This window comes from Eptesicus fuscus, chromosome 1 (assembly GCF_027574615.1).
Source record: "Eptesicus fuscus isolate TK198812 chromosome 1, DD_ASM_mEF_20220401, whole genome shotgun sequence".
Taxonomy (NCBI): Eukaryota; Metazoa; Chordata; class Mammalia; order Chiroptera; family Vespertilionidae; genus Eptesicus; species Eptesicus fuscus.
In genome coordinates, this window is record NC_072473.1 from 85278466 (window position 1) to 85288383 (window position 9918).

A 9918-nucleotide genomic window follows, 5' to 3' on the forward strand; every position below is an offset into this window, starting at 1 on the left:
GATTGCTGTTTCTTTGCTGATTTTTTGTCTAGAGAATTTATCCAGTGATGTTAGTTTTGTATTAAAGTCTCTTACTATGATTGCATAGTTGTCGATCTCTCCCTTTATATCTTCCAGGAGTTTTTTATGTATTTGTGTGCTCCTGAATTGAGTGCTTATATGTTCATCAGGGTTATGTCCTCTGGTTGTAACAATCCCTTTAGTATTATGCAATGGCCTTCCTTATCTCTTGTTATGGCCTTCACTTTGAGATGTATTTTGTCAGATATAAGTATTGCTACCCCAGCTTTTTTTTTTTTTTTTCATTTCCATTAGCCTGAAAGATATTTTTCCATCCCTTCACTTTTAGTCTGTTTGAATCCCTTGTTCTGAGGTAGGTCTCTTGTACACAGCATATATATGGGTCATGTTTTTTATCCATTCACTCACTCAATGTCTTTTCATTGGAGCCTTTAGTCTGTTTCCATTTACAGTTATTATTTAAAGGTAATTGTTTGTAGCCATTTTTATTTTTTGTGCCTGTGTTCTTTCTTACCTTTTTATTTCTTCTTTTTACACCAGTCCCTTTAGCATTTCTTGCATAGCTATATTGGTAGTGATAAACTCCCTTAGCCTTTTTTTTTTTTTTCTCTCAGTGAAGCTCCTTATTTCCCCTTCAATTTTGAATGATAGCCTTGCCGGATAGAGTATTCTTGGATTCAGTCCCTTGCTTTGCATCACTTTGTAAAGTTCCTTCCATTCTTTTCTGGCCTGATGTGTTTCTATTGAGAAATCATTTGATAATTTAATGGGAGCTTCCTTTTATGTAACTTCCTGTCTCTCTCTTGCAGCCTTTAAGATTCTCTCTTTGTCCTAAACATTTGCCATTGTGATTATGATGTGTCTTGGTGTGGGTGTTTTCAGGTTCATCTTGTTTGGGGCTCTCTGTGCTTGTGTGACTTTTTTCTTCCCCACATCTGGGAAGTTTTCTGACATTATTTCTTCAAATAGGTTTTCTAACCCTTGGTCCCATTCCTGTTGTTCTGGCACCCTTATTATTTGTATGTTGCTTCATTTCATGTTGTCTCATAGCTCCCTTAGGCTCTCCTCCTGTCTTAATTTTTTTCTCCAATTGCAGTTCTGTTTGGGTGTGTTTCGCTTCCCTGTCTTCTAATTCGCTAATTCGGTCCTTTGCTTCTCCTAGTCTACTGTTGAAACTTTCCATGGTGTTTTTTATTGTAGCTATATCACTCTTCATTTCTTCTTGATTCTTACATAAGTTGTTGATTTTTTCCTCCATCTGGTTTATGAACTGTATGACCCTTATTCTGAATTCTTTTTCTGACACAATGCTTGCCTCATTTTCACCTAGCTGCTTTTCTGGTGATTCCTCCTTTTCTTTCCTTTGGGGGTTTCTTTGCCTACCCAATTTTGGTCTCACTGACTGATCTTGATGCCGAGTTGTGCAGGAGCTGCTCATCGGGTGGCAATAGCTCCTCGGTCTGCAGTTGCTCCTCCGGCGGTCACTGGAGTGGCTGCTCCCCTGTTGGCAGTGGCTCTTCTGGTGGGTGCTGTTCACAGTAGTGGTATCTCCTCTGGCTGGTGGGGGAGGCTGCTCACACAGCTGCTGTTCATTGGATGGGTGTGGGCTGCTTGCATGGCTGCTGCTCCTTGGACAGGGGTGTACTACTCACGTGGCTGCTGCTCCTTGGGTCAATGCTGGCTGCATGCTGATGCTGTTCTTCAGATTGGACCGGTTGCTCGTGAGGCTGCCACTTCTTGGACAGAAATAGGTTGCTTGCCGGTCTGGTACTCCTCGTATGGGTGCAGGCTCCTCATGCAGCTGCTGCTCCTCGGACGGGCGTGGGCCACTCAACCAGCTGCTGCTCGTCAGACAGGTTCAGGTTGCTTGTGGCTGCTGCTCCTCGGATCACTAATCAATATTTTTATCTCTCTCTCCATCTCCCTTCCTCTCATTCAAATAAATAAAAACAATTTTTTTAAAAAGAAACCTAATGTTTGGGACAAAGAATCAAATAAAAATATTCTTACCAAGTTTAAGCTTTTTCCTTAAATGGGCTTTCAGTTGGTTGCTATAAATCTTTGACTGATTACCAGAGCTACTATAAGGCTATTTTAGTCAGTTTCTAGTGCTTTATTTAGTGTTTCTGTGGTGAAACAAGGACCTAGTACTTCCCAGTCTGCCATCCTGCTAATGTCCCATCTATTTATTCTGTCTTTTGTGATTAATCATTTCCCTTAACAGTTTTCTATTTTCATGTTGATTTTAATTAGTGTCTTGGAACACTTGCTTTTCGCCCAAAGGACTTCCTTTAGTATATCTTATAAGGCAGGTCTGCTAGCAAAGAATTCTCTCAGTTTTTGTTTATCTGAAAACATCTTTATTTCATCATCAATTTTGAAGAATAGCTTTGCTTGATATAGTGTTACAGAAAACCAGAATAAATCAAGCAATGTTCTGAGAGTTTGGAGTCACACTTTATTCACCAGTGGGCTCAGAGAAAAATGAATTGAAATTCTAAGCAAAGCTACAAGCATAACTTTCCTTTTTATTAAAGAAACAGTCCTATGTGGCTAAGTGGTTATCTCACTGGTGACCTTGAAAACAACCCAGTTATAGCCAATTAAAAAATACATCTGGCATGGCATGAAAGTATGGGGGTATCTAGTCTCTGGCCTACAAGGTCAGACAGCTAAGTTTATCTTCCTTATTATTCAAGCAGGCTAATGCAGGCTAAAAAGCAAAGTTATTAATTAATTTATTTATTTAGAATAAGAGGCTGTCTATAAAAATAGCAGAGAATTTCAAACAATAGTTTTACAAAATAGGGGTTAGCCTTCTCAATAGGATTCTTGGTTGACAGTTTTTTACTTTAACTACTTCCAATTTGTTGTCTTGCTACCTTCCAGATTCCATTGTTTCTAATGAGGAGTCAACTGTTAAGTTTAATGAAGTTCCCTTGTATCTGATGATTCTTTTTTTTCAAATGTCCAAATCATTTCGCTGATTTATAAGCACTGTCAGCTACAAATTTGAAATGCCTTTGTTGAAGGATTTAGCAGCTTATAATTTTTTTATTAAATTAATTGGGGTGACCTTGGTTAATATGATTATTATTGTACATATGATTATTAGTGTACATTTTATGATACATGATCTGTATATTGCATTGTGTGCCTACATCCCAAAGTCAAATAGTTTTCTGTCATCATATATTTGGTCCCCTTTCCCTTTACTACTTCCACCTCCCTTCTCACTGGTAACCACCAAAATGTTGTCTGTCTATGACTATGAGTTTGTTTTATATCCCACATATGAGTGAAAGCATATGGTTCTTAGCTTTTTCTGATTGACTTATTTCACTTAGCATAATATTCTCAAGGTTGATCCATGTTGCCACAAATGGCAGTATTTCATCTTTTCTTATGACTAAGTAGTATTCCATTGTATATATATACCACATCTCCTTTATCCAATCCTCTATCCAAGGACACTTTGGGTGTTTCCATGTCTTGGCTACCATGAATAATGCTGCAATGAACATAGGGGTGCATATATCTTCACAAATAAATGTTTTCAAATTTTTGAGGTACATACTCAGAAAAGGGGTTGCTCGGTCATATGGTAACTCTATTCTTAATTTTTTGAGGAACCACCATACTGTTTTCCATAGTGGCTGTACCAGTTTATATTCGCACCAGCAGGGAATGAGGATTCCTTTTTCTCCACAACCTCTCCATTACTTGTTACTATTTGTCTTGTTGATAATAGCCATTCTAACAGGTGTGAGGTGGTATCTCATTGTAATTTTGATTTGCATTTCCCTAATAGCTAATGAAGTTGAGCATCTTTTCATATATCTGTTGGCCATTAGTATGTCTTTTTGGGAGAGGTGTCTTTTCAGGTTGTCTACCCAGTTTTTAATTGGATTGTTTGTTTATTTGTTGTTGAATTGTATAAGTTCTTTATATATTTTAGATATTGACCAGTTGCCAATATCATCTCCCATTCAGGTTTTTTTGTTTTGTTGTCAATTTCTTTTGTTGTGCAGAAACTTTTTAATTTGATATAGGCCTATTCATTTATTATTGCCTTTACTTCCCTTGCCTTTGGGGTCAAATTCATAAAATCTTCTCTAAGACAAAGGTCCATATGTTTAGTACCTATGATTTCTTCTATGTAATGTTTTGTTTCAAACCTCATATGTAGGTCTTTGACCCATTTTGAATTAATTATTTTATATGGGACAAACTATAATCTAATTTTATTCTTTTGCATCTGGCTTCCCAATTTTCACAGCATCATTTATTATAGAGGCTTTCTTTTCTCCATTGTGTGTTTTTGGCTCTTTTGTAAAAAATTATTTACCTATATACATGTTGTTTATTTCTGGGTTCTAAATTCTGTTCCATTGATCTCACATGCTTATTATCATTGCTTTGTAGTATCATTTGAATGAAGTCAGCTCGTATGATACCTCCAACTTTGTTCTTTATTCTCAGGATTGCTTTTGCTATTCTGGGTCTTTAGTGGTTCCATACAAATCTGATTTTTTTTTCGTTCTATTTCTTTAAAAAATTACATTGGGATTTTGATGGGGATAGCATTAAATCTGTATATTGCTCTGGGCAATAGGGCCATTTTAACTATGTTGATGATTCAAATTCAAGAACAGGAAATATCTTTCCATTTCATTGTGTCTTTTTCAATCTCTTTTAAAAATGCTTTGTAGTTTTCAAGTATATAGGATCTTCACATCCTTTGTTAATTTTATTCCTACGTATTTTTTTTTATTGTTTAAAGTATTACATATAGCAGTACATATATCTCTTTTTTCCCCATTGACCTTCCCCCAGCCTCCCCTAGCCCCTGTCACATGCCCTCATCCCACCCCCCCGTGTCTTGTGTCCATTGGTTGTGCTTGTATGCATGCATACAAGTCCTTTGGTTGATCTCTTTCCCTGCCTCCCCAACACTCCCCAGCCTTCCCACTGTAATTTGACAGTCTATTTGGTGCTGTATCTATCTTTTTGTTCATCAGGTTATAATGTATTTTATTATTTTTGTTACAATTGCAATAGGAATTGTTGTTTTTTTCATTTCTTTTTCTGAAGTTTCATTGTTAGTATATAGGGAAGCAGTGGATTTTTGTACGTTGATGTTGTATCCTGCAATTTTACTATATTAGTTTATTTTTTCTAATAGGTTTTTGGTGGAGTCTTTAGGGTTTTCTAGACATAAAATCTTCAAAAAGTGACACTTTTACTTCTTCACTCACAATCTTGATGCCTTTTATTTCTTTCTCTTGCCTGATTGCTCTAGCTAGGACTTCCAGACTATCTATACTAATAAAAGCCTAGGTGACCCTTGTGCCCTCACGCCCTTGCTTGACGCCCTCATGTCATCACAAGATGGCCACTCCCATGTCATCACAAGATGGATGCAACCCACATCATCACAATATGGCTGCCACAAGATGGTCACCCCCATGTTGTCACAAGATCTCTGCCCTATGTCATCACAAGATGGCCACCACAAGATGGCCACCACAAGATGGCCAGTAGGGGAGGGCAGTTAGGGGTGAACAGGCCAGCAGGGGAGGGAAGTTGCGGGCAATCAGGCTGACAGGGGAAGGCAGTTGGGAGTGATCGGGCCAGTAGGGGAGGGAAGTTGGGAGGGATCAGAATGGCAGGGGAACAGTTAGGCATTGATCGGGCAGGCAGGGGAGCAGTTGGGGGCTATCAGCCTGGCAGGCAGAAGAGGTTAGGGGCAATCAGGCAGGCAGGCAGGTGAGTGGTTAGGGGCCAGCATTCCCGGATTGTGAGAGGGATGTCCGACTGCTGGTTTAGGCCTGATCCCACAGGGGTCCCAGATTGGAGAGGGTGCAGGCTGGGCTGAGGGACACCCCCCCACCCCCAGTGCACGAATTTCATGCACTGGGCTTCTAACATTTAATAAGAATAGTGAGAGTGGATATCCTTTTCTTGTTTCTTCTGATCTTAGAGGAAAAACTTTCTGTTTTTCACCATTGAGTATTTTATTGGCTAAGGTTTTATCATATATGGCCTTTATAATGTTGAGGTACTTTCCTTCTATGCCCATTTAATTGAATATTTTAATCATAAATGTATGTTGTATCTTATCAAATGTATTTTCTGCATCTATTGATAAGATCATATGATTTTTATCATTTCTTTTGTTAATGTGATGGATTGCACTGATCGATTTATGTATGTTAAACCATCCTTGTGCCCCTGGAATGAACCCCACTTGATCATGATATATTATTTTCTTCATGTATTGTTGTATTCAATTTTCTAGTATTTTGTTTAGAATTTTTGCATCTGTATCCATTGAAGATATTGATCTATAGTTTTCTTTTTGTGTATTATCTTGCCAGATTTTGGTATCTTGGTTATGTTGGTCTTATAAAATGTGTTAGAAAGTATTGCTTCTTCTTCAGTTTTTTGGAAGAGTTTGAGAAGGATCGTTATCAAATCTTCTTTGAATGTTTGATAGAATTCACTAGCAAAGCCGTCTTGTCCTGGACTTTTATTTTTTGGGAGGTTTTTCATGGTTGGTTGTTTAATTCCTCAGTGCTGAGTGGTCTATTTAGATTTTCCAGTTCTTTATGATTCAGTCTAGAAAAGTTATATATTTCTAGGAACTTATCCATTTCTTCTATGTTATTGAATTTGGTGGCATATAGTCTTTCATATTATTCTAGTAGATCCTTTGTATATGTGTGATGCCTGTGGTTACTTCTCCTCTTTAATTTCTGATTTTGTTTATATGAGACTTTTCTCTTTTTTCCTTAGTGAGTCTAGTCAGGGGCTTGTCAGTTTTATTAATCTTTTCAAAGAGCCATCTTTTAGTTGTATTAAATTTTTTAAAACTTATTTCATCAAGGAAATTTTTAATTTTTTAAAAATATATTTTATTGATTTTCTACAGAGAGGAAGGGAGAGGGATAGAGAGTTAGAAACATTGAAGCGAGAGAAACATCGATCAGCTGCCTCCTGCATACTCCCCACTGGGTATGTGCCTGCAACCAAAGTACATGCCCTTGACCGGAATCGAACCTGGGACCCTTCAGTCCGCAGGCTGACGCTCTATCCACTGAGCAAAACCAGTCAGGGCTGTATTAAATTTTTGTGTAGTCTTTTTGTTCTCTATTTCATTCAATTCTGCTCTAATTTTTATTATTTCCTTTCTTCTGCTGATTTTGGGCTACTTTTGTTCTTTTTTTTTTTTTCTAATTCTTTAAGATGTGATGTAGATTGTTTACATGAGATTTCTCTTGTTTCTTGAGATAGGCCTATAATGATATAAACTTCCCTCTTATTACTGCTTTCTCTGCATCCCAGAAGTTTTGATATGTTGTATTGTCATTCTCATTTGTCTCAAATATCTTTTGATCTTACCTTTTGTTTCTTCTATGACCCAGTCAATTTTTAGTAGTATGTTTTTTAATTGCCACATATTTGTGGATTTCTTTACTTCCTTTTTACAGTTGATTTCTCATTTCAAAGCATTGTGGTCAGACAATATGCTTGGTATGATTTCAATCTTCTTGAATTTGTTGATGCTAGTTTTGTGACCCAGCATATGGCCTATCCTTGAGAATGTTCCATGTGCACTGGAAAAGAATGTATAGTCTGGTATTCTGGGATGAAAGCCTCTGTAAATGTCAATTATTTCCATTTGATTTAATTTATAATTTAAGGCCAATATTTCTTTATTGATTTTCTGTTTAGATGATCTTTCTAGAACTGTCAATGGAGTATTAAGTTTTCCAACTATGATTGTGTTTTTGTCTGTTGCTCCCTATAGTTCTGTTAGTAGTTGCTTTATATATTTTGCTGAGGAATGCCCACCAAATGTCTTTGCTCCTCCTGGCTGAAGGGAGTGCCAGCCACAACCTGACCTTCCCCTCTCTGGGTTGAGTCCCACTGAGAGCTCCTGGCTATAGGGCTTCATCCATGACTTATCTCAGATTTTCTCACTTCTTATTTCCTGATTTGTTACCACTTGCCATCTTTAGATCTTCAATGCATGTTTCTCTCAGGCATGTTTGTGTGTTGAGCAGGGAATCTTTTTTTTTTTAATATATTTTATTGATTTTTTACAGAGAGGAAAGGAGAGAGATAGAGAGTTAGAAATATCGATTAGAGAGAAACATTGATCAGCTGCCTCCTGCACACCCCCCACTGGGGATGTGCCCGCAACCAAGGTACATGCCCTTGACCGGAATCAAACCTGGGACCCTTCAGTCCGCAGGCTGACGCTCTATCCACTGAGCCAAACCGGTTTCGGCAGGGAATCTTTTATTTTTTGTTATAACTATTCAAATTATTGAAACTTCAAGGTGAGGGCAGAAGGGGACCTTTCATTCTGCCATTTTCCTGATGTTCACTGGATTTGGCAATTTAATAAAAATCTAGTTAAGCCCTAGCTGGTTTGTCCCAGTGGATAGAGCTTCAGCCTGTGGACCAAAGGGTCCCAGGTTTGATTCTAGTCAAAGGCACATACCTTGGTTGCAGGCTCCTTTCTGGCCCAGGCCCTGGTTGGGGCACTTGTAAGAGGCAACCAATTGATGTTTCTTTCTGTCGTTCCCTCTCTCTTCCATTCTCTCTAAAAAAATAAATGGAAAAATATTGTCAGGTGAAGATTAACAACAACAAAAATCTAGTTAAATTATTTTTCCTCTTGTTGTATTCAAGATTTACATTACCTTTGGTATTCATCATTCTTACTGTGAGGTATCAGTTTTGTAATCTCTTTGTATTTATTCTACATTGTGTTCACTGGACTTTTTCAAAGTGTAGATTAAAGTTTTACTTTGAATTTGGAAAGTTTTTAGTGAGCAATTTGTTAAATATTTTTCTTCTCCTTTATCTTTCTCTTCTCTGGCATACCTATTATATACACTGACTGGCCAGATTATTATGATCTCTGAACACATAATAATCTGGCCACTCAGTGTATTTGTATCTCAAATGGGCACCAAAAGTATTCTAGACTTTTGCTGGAGATCAACCACCTATTTGCCCTGAGCTTTCTATCAGCCAGTGCAAAGGGGAAAACTGATCAGGTGCATGATTTATAGTATCTTTGATATCAAATAAATGAGGTACTCAAAAGAAGTACACTGAGTGGCCAGATTATTATGCGTTCAGAGATCATAATAATCTGGCCACTCAGTGTATATGTTGCTGTGCTTAAGGGTGAAGGTGTTCCACACTTCTCTGAGACTGTTAATTTTTCTTCATTTTTCTCTGCTTCTCAGACTGAGTTATTTAAATTTATCTATATTCAAGTTACTTGATTCAAATCCAACTCATATCTTCTGTTGAGCCCCTGTAGTAAATTTTCATTTCAGTTATTATACTTATAAGCTTTAGACTTTCCATTCGATCATTTTTTCATAATTTCTATCTCATTATTAATATTCTCTATTTGATGAGACTATCATCGTACCTTCTTTTACTTTTTTAACATAGTTTCTTTTTGTTCTTGAATACAGTTATATTGGTTATTTTAGTGTCTTATTTGTTAAATCCAAATCTGATCACTTTCATAGGTAGTTTCTATTTTCTGGATATAGGTCAGACTCTCCTGTGTATTTTCGATTTTGTTTCTTTGTTTTCTTGCGTGTCTCATAATTTTTATTGGAAATTGGACACTTTAAATAACATATATAGCAATTCTGTGTACTAGTCTCCTCACTTCTGTGGCTTATTGTTGTCAGTTGCTTGTTGTTGTTTTTTGTTTTTTGTTTTTAAATATATTTTTATTGATTTCAGAGAGGAAGGGAGAGGGAGAGAGAGAGAGAGAAACATTAATGACTAGAGAGAATCATTGATTGGCTGCCTCCTGCACACCCCCTACTGGGGATTGAACCCGCAACCCCAGGC